Source organism: Muntiacus reevesi, chromosome 1 (genome assembly GCF_963930625.1).
Source record: "Muntiacus reevesi chromosome 1, mMunRee1.1, whole genome shotgun sequence".
Taxonomy (NCBI): Eukaryota; Metazoa; Chordata; class Mammalia; order Artiodactyla; family Cervidae; genus Muntiacus; species Muntiacus reevesi.
In genome coordinates this window covers 80,225,784-80,245,565 of record NC_089249.1, presented here as the reverse complement: position 1 = coordinate 80,245,565, position 19,782 = coordinate 80,225,784, and positions in this window count along the sequence as shown.

Here is a 19,782-nt window from a genome sequence, read left to right as displayed (position 1 = left end):
TTTTGCTATGGTCTCTTTAGTTTCTTTTGCATTTATTTCTGCCCTAATTTTTAAGATTTCTTTCCTTCTGCTAACCCTGGGGTTCTTCATTTCTTCCTTCTCTAATTGCTTTAGGTGTAGAGTTAGGTTATTTATTTGGCTTTTTTCTTGTTTCTTGATGTAAGCCTGTAATGCTATGATCCTTCCCCTTAGCACTGCTTTTACAGTGTCCCATAGGTTTTGGGTTGTTGTGTTTTCATTTTCATTCATTTCTATACATATTTTGATTTCTTTTTTGATTTCTTCTATGATTTGTTGGTTATTCAGAAGCGTGTTATTTAGCTTCCATATGTTGGAATTTTCAACAATTTTTTTTTCCTGTAATTGAGATCTAATCTTACTGCACTGTGGTCAGAAAAGATGGCTGGAATGATTTCAAATTTTTTGAATTTTTCAAGACCAGATTTATGGCCCAGGATGTGATCTATTCTGGAGAAGGTTCCGTGTGCACTTGAGAAAAAGGTGAAGTTGATTGTTTTGGGGTGAAATGTCCTATAGATATCAATTAGGTCTAGCTGGTCCGTTGTATCATTTAAGGTTTGTGTTTCCTTATTGATTTTCTGTTTAGTTGATCTATCCATAGTTGTGAGTGGGGTATTAACGTCTCCCACTATTATTGTGTTACTATTAATTTCCTCTTTCATACTCGTTAGCGTTTGCCGTACATATTGCAGTGCTCCTATGTTGGGTGCATATATATTTATAATTGTTATATCTTCTTCTTGGATTGATCCTTTGATCATTATGTAGTGTCCTTCTTTGTCTCTTTTCACATCCTTTATTTGAAAATCTATTTTATCTGATATGAGTATTGCGACTCCTGTTTTCTTTTGGTCTCCGTTTGCGTGAAATATATTTTTCCAGCCCTTCACTTTTAGTCTGTATGTGTCTCTGGTTTTGAGGTGGGTCTCTTGTAGACAGCATATATAGGGGTCTTGTTTTTGTATCCATTCAGCCAATCTTTGTCTTTTGGTTGGGGCATTCAACCCATTTACATTTAAGGTAATTATTGATAGGTGTGGATCCGTTGCCATTTACTTTGTTGTTTTGAGTTCACGTTTATACAACCTTTCTGCATTTCCTGTCTAGAGAAGATCCTTTAGCATTTGTTGAAGAGCTGGTTTGGTGGTGCTGAATTCTCTCAGCTTTTGCTTGTCTGTAAAACTTTTGAATTCTCCTTCATATCTGAATGAGATCCTTGCTGGGTACAGTAATCTAGGTTGTAGGTTATTCTCTTTCATTACTTTCAGTATGTCCTGGCATTCCCTTCTGGCCTGGAGGGTTTCTATTGATAGATCAGCTGTTATCCTTATAGGAATCCCTTTGTGTGTTATTTGTTGTTTCTCCCTTGCTGCTTTTAGTATTTGTTCTTTGTGTTTGATCTTTGTTAATTTGATTCATATGCGTCTTGGGGTGTTTCACCTTGGGTTTATCCTGTTTGGGACTCTCTGGGTTTCTTGGACTTGGGTGGCTATTTCCTTCCCCATTTTAGGGAAGTTTTCAGCTATTATCTCCTCGAGTATTTTCTCATGGCCTTTCTTTTTGTCTTCTTCTTCTGGGACTCCTATGATTCGAATATTGGGGCGTTTCACATTGTCCCAGAGGTCCCTGAGGTTGTCCTCATTTCTTTTGATCCTTTTTTCTTTTTTCCTCTCTGCTTCATTTATTTCCACCATTTTATCTTCTACCTCACTTATCCTATCTTCTGTCTCCATTATTCTACTCTTGGTTCCCTCCAGAGTGTTTTTGATCTCATTCATTGCATTATTCATTTTTAATTGACTCTTTTTTATTTCTTCTAGGTCTTTATTAAACATTTCTTGCATCTTTTCAATCTTTGTCTCCAGGCTATTTATCTGTAACTCCATTTTGCTTTCAAGATTTTGGATCATTTTTATTGTCATTATTCTAAGTTCTTTTTCAGGTAGATTCCCTATCTCCTCCTCTTTTGTTTGACTTGGTGGGCTTTTTTCATGTTCCTTTACCTGTTGGGTATTTCTTTGCCTTTTCATATTGTTTAGATTGCTGTGTCTGGAGTGGGCTTTCTGTATTCTGGAGGTCTGTGGTTCCTTTTTATTGTGGAGGTTTTACCCAGTGGGTGGGGTTAGACGATTGGTTTGTCAAGGTTTCCTGATTAGCGAAGCTTGCGTCAGTGTTCTGGTGCGTGAATCTTGATTTCTTCTCTTTGGAGAGCAATGGGGTGCCCGGTAATGAGTTTTGAGATGGGTCTATGTGTTAGGTATGACCTTGGGCAGTCTGTATGTTGACGTTCAGGGCTATGTTCCTGCGTTGCTGGAGAATTTGTGTGGTATGTCTTGCTCTAAAACTTATTGGCTCTTGGGTGGAGGTTGGTTTCAGTGTAGGTATGGAGGCTTTTTGACGGTCACTTATTACTTAAAGATCCATGTAGTCAGGAGTTTTCTGGTGTTCTCAGGTTTGGGGCTTAAGTCTCCTGCCTTTGGATTTCAGTTTTATTCTTCCTGTAGTCTCAGGACTTCTCCAACCTTACAGCACTCCTTTCAAAGACAATGGGCTGCTTTTCTGGGCACCTGATGACCTCAGCTAGCGATCAGAAGTTGTTTTGTGAAGTTTGCTCTGCGTTCAGTTATTCTTTTGATGAATTTCTAGGAGAGAAAGTGGTTTCTCCGTCCTACTCCTCCACCATCTTGACTCCTCCCAACAGTGATAGTTTTAAGTCTTTTTTCTAACTAGGATTCCTTTTACTTCTTTTTTAAATTTCCTGTATTAAAGAATATTTATATCCCTGGGATAAAGACCACTTGGTCATGACATATCATCTTTTTAATGTGTTGTCGGATTCTGCTTGCTACAATTTTATTGAGGATTTTTGCATCTATATTCATCAGTGATATTACCATGCAATTTTCTTTTTTGTGGTATTTGTCAGGTTTTGGTATCAGGGTAATGGTGGCCTCATAAAATGAGTTTAGGATCACAACCCAATCAAAAGGTCGACAGAAGACCTAAACAGACATCTCTCCAAAGAAGATAGGAAGATGGCTAACAAATACATGAAAAGATGCTGAACATTGCTCATTATTAGATAGATGCAAATCAAAACTGCAATAAGGTCTCATCTCACACCAGTTAGAATGACCATTATTAAAATGTCTATAAACAATAAATACTGGAGAGGATGTGAAGAAAAGGGAACCCTCTTGCACTGTTGGTAGGAACGTAAATTGATACAACCACTATGGAAAAAAGTGTGGAGATTCCTTAAAAAACTAGGAATAAAACTACCATATGACCCAGGAACCCCACTAACCTGAGGAAATTATAATTGGAAAAGACACAAGTACCTCAGTGTTAATTGCAGCAACATTTACAATAGCTAGGACATGCAAGCAACCTAGATGTCCATCAAAAGATGAATAGATACACAGTCAAATATTACTCAACTATAAAAAATAATATAATTGAGTCAGTTCTAATGAGGTTGATAAACCTAGAGCTTATTATACAAAGTGAAGTAAGTCAGAAAAAGAAAGACATACATGGAATATTAATGCATGTATATGGAATCCAGAAAGATGATACTGATATTCCTATCTAGAGCATCAATGAAGATGCAGATCTACAGAACAGAAGTTTGGACAGAGTGAAGGAGAAAGACAGGTGGTAAGACTTAGGGAAGTGGCACCGAAACATACATATTACCATATGTAAAGTAGGTAACCAGTGGGCATTTGCTGTATGAAACAGGAAATCCTAAACCAGTGCTCTGTGAAAACCTAGAGGTAGGATTAAGAGGGAGGCAGAAGGGAGGTTAAGAGGGAGGGGACATATGTATACCTATGATTCATGTTGAAATATGCAGAAATCACCAAAATACTGAAAAGTAATTATCCTCCAATAAAAATAAAATTAAATTAAAAAAAACAAAAAAATGTATTTAAACATTCAAAAAATGACTACAAATATTTTTAAAATTTTACTTCTAATATAACTGTGCATTGATTATCAATATGTTTTGCATGACAATATTCTTTTAAATTTACTGATATTTTACTTTGCCCAGTATGTCAGTAAATCTTCTGAGCATTCCATATTTGTTTGATAAAAATATTTACACTGTAATTTGGAGGTTTTTGGTTTTTTTATTATTTAAAAAAACACCTTTATGATATACCAGCTATAAAATATAAGGCATTTAGGAAATGGTTTCTGGGGGTTCTAATCTACCATCTTCCCAGGTTGTAGGGTTTCTGAATAAACATCTTTCTTTTTCCACCAAAATACATAGGGCATAATCATAAGTGCATAATATTAGGAATAATATTTGGAAATACTTTTCTCTTAGAAATGATAACATATACCACTTAGATGCTTTTGTCCTTTGACCACTCACTGAATCAAGCTGGAAGGATATTTGCATCTGTGAAAGACTGAATATTTTGTCAGAAATCTTTAATTCACAAAATTTCTGTGACATTTTCCCTTCATGTCAACATTTATATGCTTTAATTTTTGAATGCAAAATTTAGTACACGACCCAAAGATTGAAGTTTTTAAAACTGTTTATATTTGTTCTTGTTTGTTACATTCCTTTTCTACCAAAATTAAGAAATTGAAAATGAAATCTCTTATTAGAGTGGTAAATTAATATATTTCTTAAAGATTAGATCAGTCTTTAATGTTTCCTAATTTGAGCAATTTCTAGTTGTAAAGATAAAAAATCTGCACCAAATTCCTACCCAGAGGTATGGAGGGTTTCCCAAAACTAACAAACAATTCTTGAACACTAATTGGGTATCCTACTATTCAACTTAGTTCTGCCACTATTTATTTGCAGATATCCTCAAATTCCGTAGATTAAGTGTTCAATCCTTCAAGACTAATCCCCTATCCCACTTCAGACACCAGCACAAAGTCCAAGTCGTCACCTGTGCTTCTGACCAACTAATTACAGACCAGAGGTTCAATGACCCCTTCCTTGGATACAGATGAACATCCAAACAGAAGAAATGCACAGAGGAAATATGTGGCTGGGGCACTGAGTTTCCATGCCCTCCCCAGGTGTGCCAATCTTACTGCAACTCCAACTGTTTGGATTTTCATCTGTATCTGTCATCATTTTATAATAAAGCAGTGAGTGTATGTAAGCTATTTCCATGGGTTCTGTGAGCTGCTTTTAGTAAGTAATTTAGTCCAAGGAAGGGATCATTGAAAATCCCAGAATTTTTATGATGGTTTCATTTTCAGCCCATCTCCCTTCTCATAAAATTAGAGGCAGGGGATAAAATTCTAAGATTATTATTAGATACTGTAAATACTGCATAAGAATCTCTAATGTTAGGTCCATAAATCAAGGAAAATTGGAAGTGATCAAGGCAGAGATAGGAAGATTGAACGTCAACATCTTAGGAATTAGCGAACTAAAATGGAGAGGAAGTGGTGAATATCATTCAGATGGCCCTTATATCTACTACTGTAGGCAAGAACCCATAGAAGAAATGGAGTAGCCCTCATAAGTTAACAAAAGAGCCCAAAAGCAGTACTTGGATGCAGCCTCAAAAACAACATTATGATCTCAGTTCATTCCCAAGGAAAACAGTTCAACATCACAGTAATCCAAGTATGTGCCCCAACCACTGATGCAGGGAATGAAGTTGAGCAGTTTGATGAAGATATACAACTCCTTCTGGAGCTAGCACCAAAGAAAGATATTCTTTTCATCATAGGAGATTGGAATGCAAAAGTAGGAAGTTAAGAGATACCCGGAATAACAGGCAAGTTTGGCCTTGGACTACAAGATGAAGCAGGGCTATGACTAATAGAATTTTGCCAATAGAATATGCTGATAATTGTAAATACCCTTCTTCAATGAATAATGAAAAAAAAAAAAATAGAGGCAAACAATAGAATGGGAAAGACCAGAGATTCCTTGAAGAAAATTGGTGATACTAAGGGAATATTTCCCGCAGGGAGGCACACAATAAAGAACAGAAATGAAAAGGACCTAACAGAAGCAGAAGAATTAAGGAGAGGTGGCAAGAAGAACTATACACAAAAGGTCATAATAGTGCAGATAACCACAGTGATGTGATCATTCACATAGCACCAGACATCATGGAGTGTGAAGTCAAGTGGAACTTAGGAAGCATTATTACAAACAAAGCTAGTGGAGGTGATGAAATTCTAGCTGAACTATTTAAAATCCTAATGCTGTTAAAGTGCTGCACTTAATATGTCAGCAAATTTGGAAAGCATAGCAGTGGCCACAGGACTAGAAAAGTTTAGTTTTCGTTCCAATCCCAAAGAATGTTCAAACTGCCGTACAATTGTACTCATTTCACATGCTAGCAAGATTATGCTCAAAATCCCTCAAGCTAGGCCTCAGTAGTATGTGAACCAAAATCTTCAAAATATACAAGCTGAGTTTAAAAAGGCAGAGGAATCAGATATCAAATTGCCAACCAGCACTGAATCATGAATAGATCAAGGGAATTCCATAAATATATCTACTTCTGCTTCATTCACTATACTAAAGTCTTTGAATGTGTGGATCACAACAAAATGGAAAATTCTTCATGAGACTGGAGGACCAGACCACCTTACCAGTCTCCTGAGAAAGCTGTGTGCAAGTCAAGAACAACAGTTACAACAGGACATGGAACAAAGGACTGGTTCAAAATTGGGAAAGGAGTAGGAAAAGGCTGTATATTTAACCTACATTCAGAGTACATCGTGGAAAATTCCAGACTGGAAGAAACAATTGGGACCAAGATTCCTGGGAAAAAAACAACTTTGGATATGCAGGTGATACCAATGTAATGGCAGAAAGTGAAGAGGAAGTAATCTTGATGAGGGTGATAGAGGAGAGTGACTTGGAACTCAACATAAAAAAACTAAGATCACAGCATCTAATGACAACATTTCATGGTAAATAGGAGAAAAATTGGAAGCAGTAACAGGTTTTATTTTCTTGTGCTCCAAAATCACTGCAGACTGTCACTGCAGCCATGAAATTAAAAGATGCTTGTTTCTTGAAAGGAAAGCAATGACAAACCTAGATAATGTTATTAAATACCAGAGATATCACTTTGCCCACAAAGATCTGTATAGTCAAAGCTCTAGTTTTTCCAGTAGTCTTGTACAGATGTGAGAATTGTTCTGAAAAGAAGGCTGAGCACTGAAGAATTGATGCTTTTCAATTGTGGTGCTGGAGAAAACTCTTGAGAGTCTCTTGGACTGCAAGAAGATCAAACCCTCAACCCCAAAGGAATCAAGCTGAATAGTCATTGGAAAGACTATTGCTGAAGCTGAAGCTCCAATACTTTGGCTAACTAGTGCAAAGAACTGACTCATTAGAAAAGGCCCTGAAGCTGGGAAAGCTGGAAAGCAAAAGGAAAAGGGGGTGGTAAAGGATGAGATGGTTGGATAGCATCAGCAAATCAATGGACATGGTTTTCAGCAAACTCTGGGAGAGAGTGGAAGACAGAGGGTTTTGGGGGGCCCTTATGCTAAACAATACCATTGCAATCACATTTTGAGGTACATTTAACATTTTATAGTTATTGTGAGTAGTTATTCATAATTCTTATTAGTTTTTCTACCTTTTCAAGCTCACGTTTCTTTTCCTAAAATTTATTTTTAATTGGAAGGTAATTGCTATATGATATTCTGTTCGTTTCTACCATACATCAATGTGGATCAGCTTTAAGTACACATATAACCCCTCCTCCTTGTGCCTCACTTCTACCACACTGTCCTCCACATCTCTAGATGGTCACAGAGCACAACGCTGAGCCCCATATGCTATACAGAAATTTCCCATCAGTCATATATTCTACACATGGCAGTGCATATATTTTAATCCTACTTTCTCAATTCATCCCACAAATTGTTTTTCCTGCTGTGTTCACAAGTCCATTCCATAAGTCTGCATTTCTATTCCTGCCCTGAAAAGAGATTCATCAGTACCATTTTTCTAGATTCCATATATATGTATTAATATAGGCTATTTGTTTTTCTGACTTACTTCACCCTGTATAACAGGCTCTAGATTTGTCCACTTAGGTTCAACTGACTCAGATTTGTTCCTTTTTATGGCTGAGTAATATCCCATTGTAAATATATGTAACTTCTTTATCCATTAATTTGTTGATGGATATCTAGGTTGCAATTGGAAATAATGCTGTAATGAACATTGGGCACATGTTTTTTGAATTATGGTTTTCTCAGAGCCTATGCCCAAAAGTGGGATTGCTGGGCCATATATTAGTTTTAGCCCTATTTTTCTGAAGAATTTTCATACTGTTTTCTATAGAGGCTTTATCAATTTCCTTTTTTAAAAGTTTTATTGTGTTAAGAAATATCAATAGCCTCAGATATGCAAATGATATCACCCTTATGGCAGAAAGCAAAGAAGAACTAAAGAGCCTCCTGTTTAAAGTGAAAGAGGAGAATGAAAAAGTTGGCTTAAAGCTCAACATTCAGAAAACTAAGATCATGGCATCTGGTCCCATCACTTCATTGGAAATAGATGGGGAAACAGTGACAGACTTTATTTTCTTGGGCTCCAAAATCACTGCAGATGGTGACTGCAGCCATGAAATTGAAAGACACTTGCTCCTTTCAAGAAAAGTTATGACCAAACTAGACAGCATATTAAAAAGCAGAGACATTACTTTGCCAACAAAGGTTGGTCTAGTCAAAGCTATGGTTTTTCCAGTAGTCATGTATGGGTGTGAGACTTGGACTATAAAGAAAGCTGAGCTCTGAACAATTGATGCTTTTGGATTGTGGTGTTGGAGAAGACTCTTGAGAGTCCCTTGGACTGCAAGGAGATCCAACCAGTTCATCCTAAAAGAAATCAGTCCTGAATATTCATCAGAAGGACTGATGCTGAAGCTGAAGCTCCAATGCTTTGGCCACCTGCTGCAAAGAACTGACTCATTGGAAAAGACCCTGATGCTGGGAAAGATTGAAGGCAGGAGAAGAAGGGGATGACAGAGGATGAGATGCTTGGATGGCATCTCCAAATCAATGGACATGAGTTTGAGTAAACTCCAGGAGTTGGTGATGGACAGGGAGGCCTGGCATGCTGCAGTCCATGGGGCTGCAAAGAGTCAAACACAACTGAGCAACTGAACTGAACTTATTGTGTTAAGAACACCTAACATGCGATGTATTCTCTTAACACTATTTTCAGTGTATATAGTGTTTTTTTATACAAGCTTGATATAGTAAGCAGATCTCTCCTACTGGTTCACCTTGCAGGACTGAAATATTATACCTATTGATTAGCAACACTCTGTTTTCCTTTCCTCCAAGTTTCTTGCAACTACTATTCTGTTCTTTACTTCAATGAGTTTGATTGTTTTTGATACCTCATATAAGGGAATTCAAGCAGTATTTCTCCTCCTTTGTCTGGCTTATCTCCCTTGGCATAGTATCTTTCAGGTTGCTTCATGTTGTCTCATATGGTAGAATTTCCTTCTTTTTAAGGAGGGATAATAATCCATTGTGTGTGTGTTTGTGTGCTGTGCGTGTGTGTCATGTGTGTGTGTATGTGCATACTACAGTTTATTTATCATTTCATCTGCTGATGGACACTTGGGTTGTTATCACATCATGACTACTGTGAGTACTGCTGAAATTAAGTTGGAAGTGCTAATGTTTTCGAGACCGTGATTTAGATTATGTTGGATAAATATAAAATGTGAAATGGGTAAATCATATGGTAATTCAATGTTTTCTATTTTCAATTTTTGAGTAGCCTTCATATTTTTCATAATGGTTGAACTATTTTGCCATCCCACTAACAGGTACAAGCGTTCTTTATATCTTCACAACCTCACCAAAATTTGTTAATTTTTTTTATTATAGTCATTCTAAGAGGTGTGAAGTAATATGTCATTGTGTTTTTGATTTGCATTTCCCTGTTGATCAGTAGTGATATTAAACTCCTTTTCATGTACCTGTGGTTATTTATATGTCTTCTTTAAAGAGAACTTCATTCAAGTCCCTTGCCTATCTAAAACTAAGGTTGTTTAAAATGTTTGCTATTATGTTGTAGAAGTTTCTTATATATTTTGGAAATTAACATCTTTCAGATATATGGGTGCTCACATGTCCTTAAGACTGACTGTGTAATGTGCCTCTTATTAGGCATTTTATTGCTTTCATAGCCAAATTTTGGGGCAGGTATAGTTTTTATCTCTAATTACAACTGTGAAAGTGAACTGATCTTCAGGGAGGTTGGGAAATGTTTAATGTCATAAAGTACAGGTACCTATAGATGTACAAAATGAAGCAGAACAAAGGCTAACAAGGGTTTGCCAAGAGAATGCACTGGTCATACCAAACACCCTTTTCCAACAACACAACAGGCGACTTTACACATGGACATCACCAGATGGTCAACACCAAAATCAAATTGATTATATTCTTTGCAGCTGAAGAAGGAGAAGCTCTATACAGCCAGCAAAAACAAGACTGGGAGCTGACTGTGGCTCAGATCATTAATATAATATTGCTACATTCAGGCTTAAATTGAACAAAGTAGGGAAAACCACTAGGCCATTCAGTATGACCTAAATCAAATCCGTTATGATTGTACAGTGAAAGTGACAAATAGATTCAAGGGATTAGATCTGATAGAGTGCCTGAAGAATCATGGAAAGGGGTTTGTAACATTGTACAGGAGGTAATGATCAAGACCATTGCCAAGAAAAAGAAATGCAGAGAGGTAAAATGGTTATCTGAGGAGGTCTTACAAATAGCTGAGAAAAGATAAGTGAAAGACAAAGGAGAAAAGGAAAGACACACCTATCTGAATGCAGAGTTCCAATGAATAGCAAGGAGATAAGAAAGTCCTCCTCAGTGATCAATGCAAAGAAATAGAGGGAAAAAATAGAATGGATAAAACTAGAGATATCTTCATGAAAATTAAAGATACCAAGGGAATATTTCATGCAAAGATGGAAACAATAAGGGAGATAAATTTTATGTACCTAATAGAAGCAGAAAACATTAAGAAGAGGTGGCAAGAATACACAGAAGAACTATATAAAAAAGATCTTCATGACCCAGACAACCACGATGGTGTGATTACTCACCTAGAGCCAGACATCCTGGAATGTGAAGTAAAGTGGGCCTTAGGAAGCATCACTATGAACAAACTAGTGGTGGTGATGGAATTCTAGCTGAGCTATTCCAAATCCTGAAAGATGATGCTTTGAAAGTGCTGCACTCAATATGCCAGCAAATTTGGAAGAGTCAACAGTGGCCACAGGACTGGTAAAGGTCAGTTTTCATTCCAATCCCAAAGAAAAGCAATGCTAAAGAATGTTCAAACTACCACACAATTGCACTCATCTCACATGCTAGCAAAGTAATACTGAAAATTCTCCAAGCTGGGCTTCAACAGTACATGAACAAAGAACTTCCAGATGTTCAGGCTGGATTTAGAAAAGGCAGAGAGGGAAGGTGGTCCCAAGATGGTGGAGGAATAGGATGGAAAGACCACTTTCTCCCCCACAAATTCATCAAAAGATCATTCAAATGTTGAGCAACTTTCACAAACCAACTTCTGAACACTGGTAGAGGATACCAGGCACCCAGAAAGGCATCCCAATCTCTTCAAAAGGAGGTAGTACAAATTATAAAAGATGAAAACTGAGACAAAGGACTTAGGGATGAAGACCTGTCCTGGGGAGGGATTCATGGAGGAGAAGTTTCCACACAATAGGAAACCCTCTCACAGGTGTGTCTGAGGGGTGCTTTGAAATCTCAGAGGGCAACATAGCTGAGAAAAAAATGTACAGAATATGTGCCTGACTGCAACTATTAGCAGAGAAGTGGCTCAGTCACTCACATCTACCAGCAGCGACTGGGGGTTGGGCAGGGAGGCATGGGCTGCATTGTTGGTCCTTAGGGTAAGGACTGGCCTTGAGTGCCCTGAGGAAAATCTGAGGGAGCTAAAGTGACATAGCAACCCAAATAGTGGAATGGCAGAGAGACAAAACAAACAAACAAACAAACAAGCCCCTTTCCATTGAAAGATTCTAACGCTGCATGGTGACCCCTGGTGTGCTCACAGAACAAAGGGTTGTGCCCTGGTGAATACCAAAGGAGAGTAAGCTGTATGCCATTTAAGGCCCTCTCTTCCTGGAGGCAGAGAGGCAAGTGTGCCACAGCCAGAGCCAGAAGCCAAGTGGCTGCTACTGTCTTGGCCCCAGAGACCACATTTTCTACCAATCTGTGAGAAGGCTGCCAGTTGCTAATCACATCTCCCTGGGATCCTGGATGGTTCACATCTGCCAGAAGTGTCACAGCCTGAGATCAGCTCCCCAGAGGAGACACACAGTACACCTGGGATTGTGCCTTTGCAGCACACTCAGGAAACTGAGTGGCCGGGACTAGGGAGATGCATAAGATACATGGCCCACCTGAGAAAGTATGCTGGCCAAACACCCGGTCACCTGAGTGGCTTGGACCTGGGAAGGGCACAAAACACATAACCCATCTGGGTCAATGCCCTTGCAGTGCACCCAAGAACCTGAGAGGTTCAGACCTGGGAAGTACATAAAAAGCAGGGCCCACTTGGGACAGTCCCCTTACAGAGCACCCTGAGCCTGAGCAATGTGGACCCAGAAAGTACATGCTGCCTTGGGCTGTGGCAAACCCAGCGTGGTCCATCCACTGCAAACACTTCCCACACATGCCAGTGGTATTTGTTTGCAGGTTTCCTCCCTCTCCACAGCACAACTGAACAAGTGGGCCTAAACAAGTGGCCACCTTTGCCACCTCGTGTCAGGGCAGAAATTAGACACTGAAGAGACTTGCAGACAGAGGAAGCCAAAATAAACAAAGAAGGGGGAAACCACCTGGAAGTAACAGGTGCAGCAGATTAAAACCCTGAAGTTAATGCTGAGACTGTGCATTTGAGGGGCAGCTATAGACCTTGAGAAAAAAATGCAAGCTGGAACAAAGGACTATCTAACGCTGAAATGACCCCACACTGCTCACATCAGCTCCAGAGAAATTTCTAGATATATTTTGACTATTACCACTTTTTAATTTTTAAAGATTTTTAAACTTCAGCTGTTTATTACTCCATTAACCTTCATTTCTATAGCCTACTATCACCTTTCTAAAAATTTTTTAAAAACCTTATTTTTAAAAAAAAAAACAAGTTCCATATATATATTTTTAATTTTTGTGATCAATTTTGTTTTGTAATTTTTATATTATATTTTTCAGAGTCTAAACTCTATTTTAGGTTTTTAATTTTGCTTTTTGATATTTGCTATCAATTGTGTACCTTTAAGAATCTAATCTTCAGTATACATTGTCACTTAGTGATTTGGTTACTGGCTTGATTGTTTTCTCCCCTTTTGACTCTCCCCTCTCTCCCCTGAGTCGCTTCTATCTCTTTCTTCCCTCTTCTCTTCTCTATATAACTCCGTGAAACTCTCTGGGTGTTCCTGGAAGTGGAGAGTTGTTTCACCATTAATCTAGTGGTTTTACCTTCTGTCCTGTATGGATGAAGAAGTCTTGAGGCTACTGTAAGAGGAGGACCAAAACCCAGAGGCAAGAGGCTCAACTCCAGAACTTTAGAACCTCAGAGAAATTCTGACTCCAGAGAACATTAATAGTCAAGAGCTCACCCAAAAGTCCTCATACCTACACTGAAATCAAGCTCCACCCAAGAGCCAACAAGTTCCAGTGCAAGACATATCATGCTAATTCTCCAGCAAAACAGGAACAAAATCCCGAACATTAAAAAACAAGCTTCCCAAAGCCACACCAAACCCACAGACACCCCCAAAACTCACTACGAGGCACTTCATGCACTCCAGAGAGAAGAGATCCAGTTCCACTCACCAGAACACAGATGCAAGCTCCCCCAACCAGGAAACCTTGACAAGCCACTAGTCCAACCCTACCCACAGTGAGCAGACTCCACAATTAAGAGGAACCATGAACTTCCAGCCTGCAGAAAGGGCACCCCAAACATAGCAATCTAAACAAAATGAAAGGCAGAGGAATATTCAGCAGGTGAAGTAACATGATAAAAACCCACCAAATCTAACAAAAGAGGAGGAGATATGAAGTCTACCTGAAAAAAAATTCAGAATAATGATAGTAAAGATGATTCAAAGTCTTGAAAACAAAATGGAGGTACAGATAAATAGACTAGAGACAAGGATTGAGAAGATGCAAGAAGTGTTTAACAAGGACCTATAATAAATAAAGAAGAGACAATCGATAATGAACAATGCCATAACTGGGATTAAAAACACTCTGGAGGGGATCAACAGCAGAATAACTGAGGCAGAAGAGAGGATAAGTGAAGTGGAAAATAGAATGGTGGAAATAAATGATGCAGAGATGAAAAAAGGAAAAAGAATTAAAAGAAATGAGGACAACCTCAGAGACCTCTGGGACAATGTTAAATGCCCAACATTCAAGTCATAGGTGTCCCAGAAGAAGAAGACACAAAGAAAGGATATGAGAAAATACGTGAGGAGATAATAGTTGAAAGCTTCCCTAAAATGGGGAACACCCCAAGACACTCCAAGACACATGTTAATCAAACTAACAAAGATCAAACACAAAAAGCAAATATTAAAAGCATCAAGAGAAAAGCAATAAATAACACATAAGGGGATCCCTAAGAAGATAACAGTTTATCTTTCAATAGAAACTCTTCAGGCCAGAAGGGAGTGGCAGGGCACACTTAAAGTGATGGGGAAAAAAAAAAAAAAAAAAAAAAAAACCACAACCAAGATTACTCTATTCAGCAAGGATCTCATTGAAATATGAGGGAGAAATCAAAAACTTTACAGACAAGCAAAAGCTGAGAGAATTCAGCACCACCAAACCAGCTCTTCAACAAATGCTAAAAGATCGTCTCTAGACAGGGGCCACAGAAAAGGTTTATAAAAATGAACCCAAAACAACAAAGTAAATGGTAATGGGATCATAGTTATCAATAATTACCTTAAATATAAATGGGTTAAATGCTCCAACCAAAAGGCAAAGACTGGTCAAATGTATACAAAAACAAGACCCCTATATATGCTGCTAAAAGAGGCCCACCGCAAACCCAGGGACACATACAGAATGAAAGTGAGGGGCTGGAAAAAGATATTTCATGCAAATGGAGACCAAAAGAAAGCATGAGTAGCAATACTCATATCAGATAAAACAGACTTTGGTTATTTTTGTTTGGTTAGTTGTTTTGTTTTTAATTAATTTATTTATTTTACTTTACAACATTGTATTGGTTTTGCCATACATTGACTTGAATCCACCACGGGTGTACGTGTTCCCCATCCTGAAACCCACTCCCACCTCCCTCCCCATCCCATCCCTCTGAGTCATCCCAGTGCACCAGCCCCAAGCATCCTGTATCATGCATCGAACCTGGACTTGTGACTCATTTCACATATGATAATTTATATGTTTCAATGCCATTCTCCCATATCATCCCACCCTTGCCCTCTCCCACAGAGTCCAAAAGACTGTTCAATAGATCTGTGTTTCTCTTTCTGTCTCACATACAGGATTATTGTTACCATCTTTCTAAATTCCATATATATGCGTTAGTATACTGCAAAGATGGGTTCGATAAAGGATAGAAATGATATAAACCTAACAGAAGCAGAAGATATTAAGAAGAGGTGGTAAGAATACACAGAAAAACTGTACAAAAAAGATCTACACGACCCAGATAATCACGATGGTGTGATCACTCACCTAGAGCCAGACATCTTGGAATGTGAACTCATGTGGGCCTTAGCAAGCATCACTACGAACAAAGCTAGTGGAGGTGATGGAATTCCAGTTGAGCTACTTCAAATCCTGAAAGATGATGTTGTGAAAGTGCTGCACTCAATATGCCAGCAAATTTGGAAAACTCAGCAGTGGCCACAGGACTAGAAAAGGTCCATTTTCATTCCAATCCCTAAGAAAGGCAATCCCAAAGAATGCTCAAACTACTGCACAATTGCCCTCATTTCACACGCTAGTAAAGTAATGCTCAAAATTCTCCAAGCCAGGCTTCAGCAATACATGAACCGTGAACTTCCAGATGTTCAAATGGTTTTAAAACCGCAGAGGAACCAGAGATCAAATTGCTTACATCCACTGGATCATCAAAAAAGCAAGAGAGTTCCAGAAAACACATCTATTTCTGCTTTATTCACTATGCCAAAGCCTTTGACTGTGTGGATCACCATAAACTGTGGAAATTCTGAAAGAGATGGGAATACCAGACCACCTGACTCACCTCTTGAGAAACCTATATGCAGGTCAGGAAGCAACAGTTAGAACTGGACATGGAACAACAGACTGGTTCCAACTAGGAAAAGGAGTACATCAAGGTTGTATATTGTCATCCTGCTTATTTAACTTATATGCAGAGTACATCATGAGAAACTCTGGGCTAGAAGAACCACAAGCTGGAATCAAGATTGCAGGGAGAAATATCAACAACCTCAGACATGCAGATGACAACACCCTTATGGCAGAAAGTGTAGACGAACTAAAAAGCCTCTTGATGAAAGTGAAAGAGGAGAGTGAAAAAGGTGGCTTAAAGCTCAATATTCAGAAAACTAAGATCATGGCATCTGGCCACATCATTTCATGGGAAATAGATGGGGAAACAGTGGAAACAGTGGCTGATTTTTTGGGGGGGGCGGGGGGGCTCCAAAATCACTGCAGATGGTGATTGCAGCCATGAAATTAAAAGACGCTTACTCCTTGGAAGGAAAGTTACGACCAACCTAGATAGCATATTAAAAAGCAGAGACATTCCTTTGCCAGCAAAGGTCCGTCTAGTCAATGCTATGGTTTTTCCAGTGGTCATGTATGGATGTGAGAGTTGGACTGTGAAAAAAGCTGAGCACCAAAATATTGATGCTTTTGAACTGTGGTGTTGGAGAAGATTCTTGAGAGTCCCCTGGACTGCAAGGAGATCCAACCAGTCCATCCTAAAGGAGATCAGTCCTGGGTGTTCATTGGAAGGACTGATGCTGAGGCTGAAACTCCAATACTTAGGCCACCTCATGTCATGTGAAGAGTTGACTCATTGGAAAAGAGCTTGATGCTGGGAGGGATTGGAGGCAGGAGGAGAAGGGGACGACAGAGGATGAGATGGCTGGATGGCATCACCAACTCAATGGACATGAGTTTGAGTAAATTCCACGAGTTGGTGATAGACAGGGAGGCCTAGCGTGCTGTGATTCATGGGGTCGCAAAGAGTCGGACATGACTGAACGACTGAACTGAACTGAACTGAAGTGATACTGTATTGGTGTTTTTCTTTCTGGCTTACTTCACTCTGTGTAATAGGCTCCAGCTTCATCCACCTCATTAGAACTGATTAAAATGCATTCTTTTTAATGGCTGAGTAATATTCCATTGTGTATATGTACCACAGCTCTCTTATCCATTCATCTGCCAATGGACATCTAGGTTGTTTCCATGTCCTGGCTATTATAAACAGTGCTGTGATGAACATTAGGGTACACGTGTCTCTTTCAATTCTGGTTTCCTCATTGTGTATGCCCAGCAGTGGGATTGCTGGGTCATATGGAACGTCTATTTCCAGTTTTTTAAGGAATCTCCACACTGTTCTCCATAGTGGCTGTACTAGTTTGCATTCCCACCAACAGTGTAAGAGGTTCCCTTTTCTCCACACCCTCTCCAGCATTTATTGTTTGTACACTTTTCACCCCAAAACAATGAATTTCACCTTTTTCCTCAAGCGCACATGGAACCCTCTCCAGGATAGATCACATCCTGGGCCATAAATCTAGCCTTGATAAATTAAAAAAAAAAAATTGAAATCACTGCAAGTATCTTTTCTGACCACAATGCAGTAAGATTAGATGTCAATTGCAGGGGAAAAAACTATTAAAAATTCCAACATATGGAGGCTGAACAACACGCTGTTGGATAACCAACAAATCACAGGAGAAACCAAAATATGCATAGAAATGAATGAAAATGAAAGCACAACAACCCAAAACCAATGGGACACTGTAAAAGCAGTGCTAAGGGGAAGGTTCATACCAATACAGGCTTACCTCAAGAAACAAGAGAAAAGTCAAATAAATAACTTAACTTTACAACTAAAGCAACATGAAAAGGAAGAGATTATGAACCCCAGGGTTAGTAGAAGGAAAAGAAATCTTTAAAATTAGGGCAGAAATAAATGCAAAAGAGACCATAGCAAAAAATCAACAAAACCAAAAGTTGGTTCTTTGAGAAGGTAAATAAAATTGACAGACCATTATCCAGACTCCTTAAGAAACAAAGAGAGAAAAATCAAATTAGAAAGGAAAATGGAGAAATAAGAACAGACAATACAGAAATATAAAAGATCATAACAGACTATTATCAGCAACCTATGCAAATTAAATGGACAACTTGGAAGAAACGAACAAATTCTTAGAAAAGTACAACTTTCCAAAATTGAACCAGGAAGAAATAGAAAATCTCAACAGACTCATCACAAGCATGGAAATTGAACCTGTAATTATAAATCTTCCAACAAACAAAAGACCAGGACCAGACGGCTTCACAACTGAATTCTACCAAAAATTTAGAGAGCTAACACCTATCCTACTCAAATTCTTCCAGAAAATTGCAGAGGAAGGTAAACTCATTCTATGAGGCCACCATCACCTTAATACCAAAACCTGATAAAGATGCCACAAAAAAAGAAAACTGTAGGCCAATATCACTGATGAACATAGATGCAAAAATCCTTAACAAAATTCTAGCAAACAGAATCCAACAACACATTAAAAAATCATACATCATGACCAAGTGGGCTTTATCCCAGGGATGCAAGGATTCTTCAATATCCACAAATCAATCAATGTAATACACCACATTAACAAATTGGAAAATAAAAACTATATGATTATATCAATAAATGCAGAGAAAGCCTTTGACAAAATTCAACATCTATTTATGATAAAAACCCTCCAAAAAGCAGGCGTAGAAAGAACATACCTCAACATAATAAAAAGCTATATATGACAAACCCTCAGCAAATATTATCCTCAATGGTGAAAAATTGAAAGCATTTCCCCTAAAGTAAGGAATAAGGCAAGGGTGCCCACTCCCACCATTACTATTCAACATAGTTTTGGAAGCTTTGGCCACAGAAATCAGAGTAGAAAAAGAAATAAAAGGAATCCATATTGGAAAAGAAGTAAAATTCTCACTGTTTGCAGATGACATGATCCTCTACATAGAAAACCCTAAAGACTCCTCCAGAAAATTACTAGATGAATATAGTAAAATTGCAGGATATAAAATTAACACAGAGAAATCCCTTGCACTCCAATAAACTAACAATGAAAAAACAGAAAGTGAAATTAAGGAAACAATTCCATTCACCATTGCAATGAAAAGAATAAAATACTTAGGAATAAATCTACCTAAATAAACAAAAGACCTATATATAGAAAACTATAAAACGCTGGTGAAAGAAATCAAAGATGACACAAATAGATGGAGCAATATACTGTGTTCATGGGTTAGAAGAATCAATATAGTGAAAATGAGTATACTACACAAAGCAATCTATAGATTCAGTGCAATCCCTATCAAGCTATCAATGGTATTTTCAGGGAACTAGAACAAGTGATTTTACAATTTGTATGGAAATACAAAAAACCTTGAATAGCCAAAGCAATCTTGAGAAAGAAGAATGGAACTGGAGGAATCAACCTGTCTGACTTCAGTCTC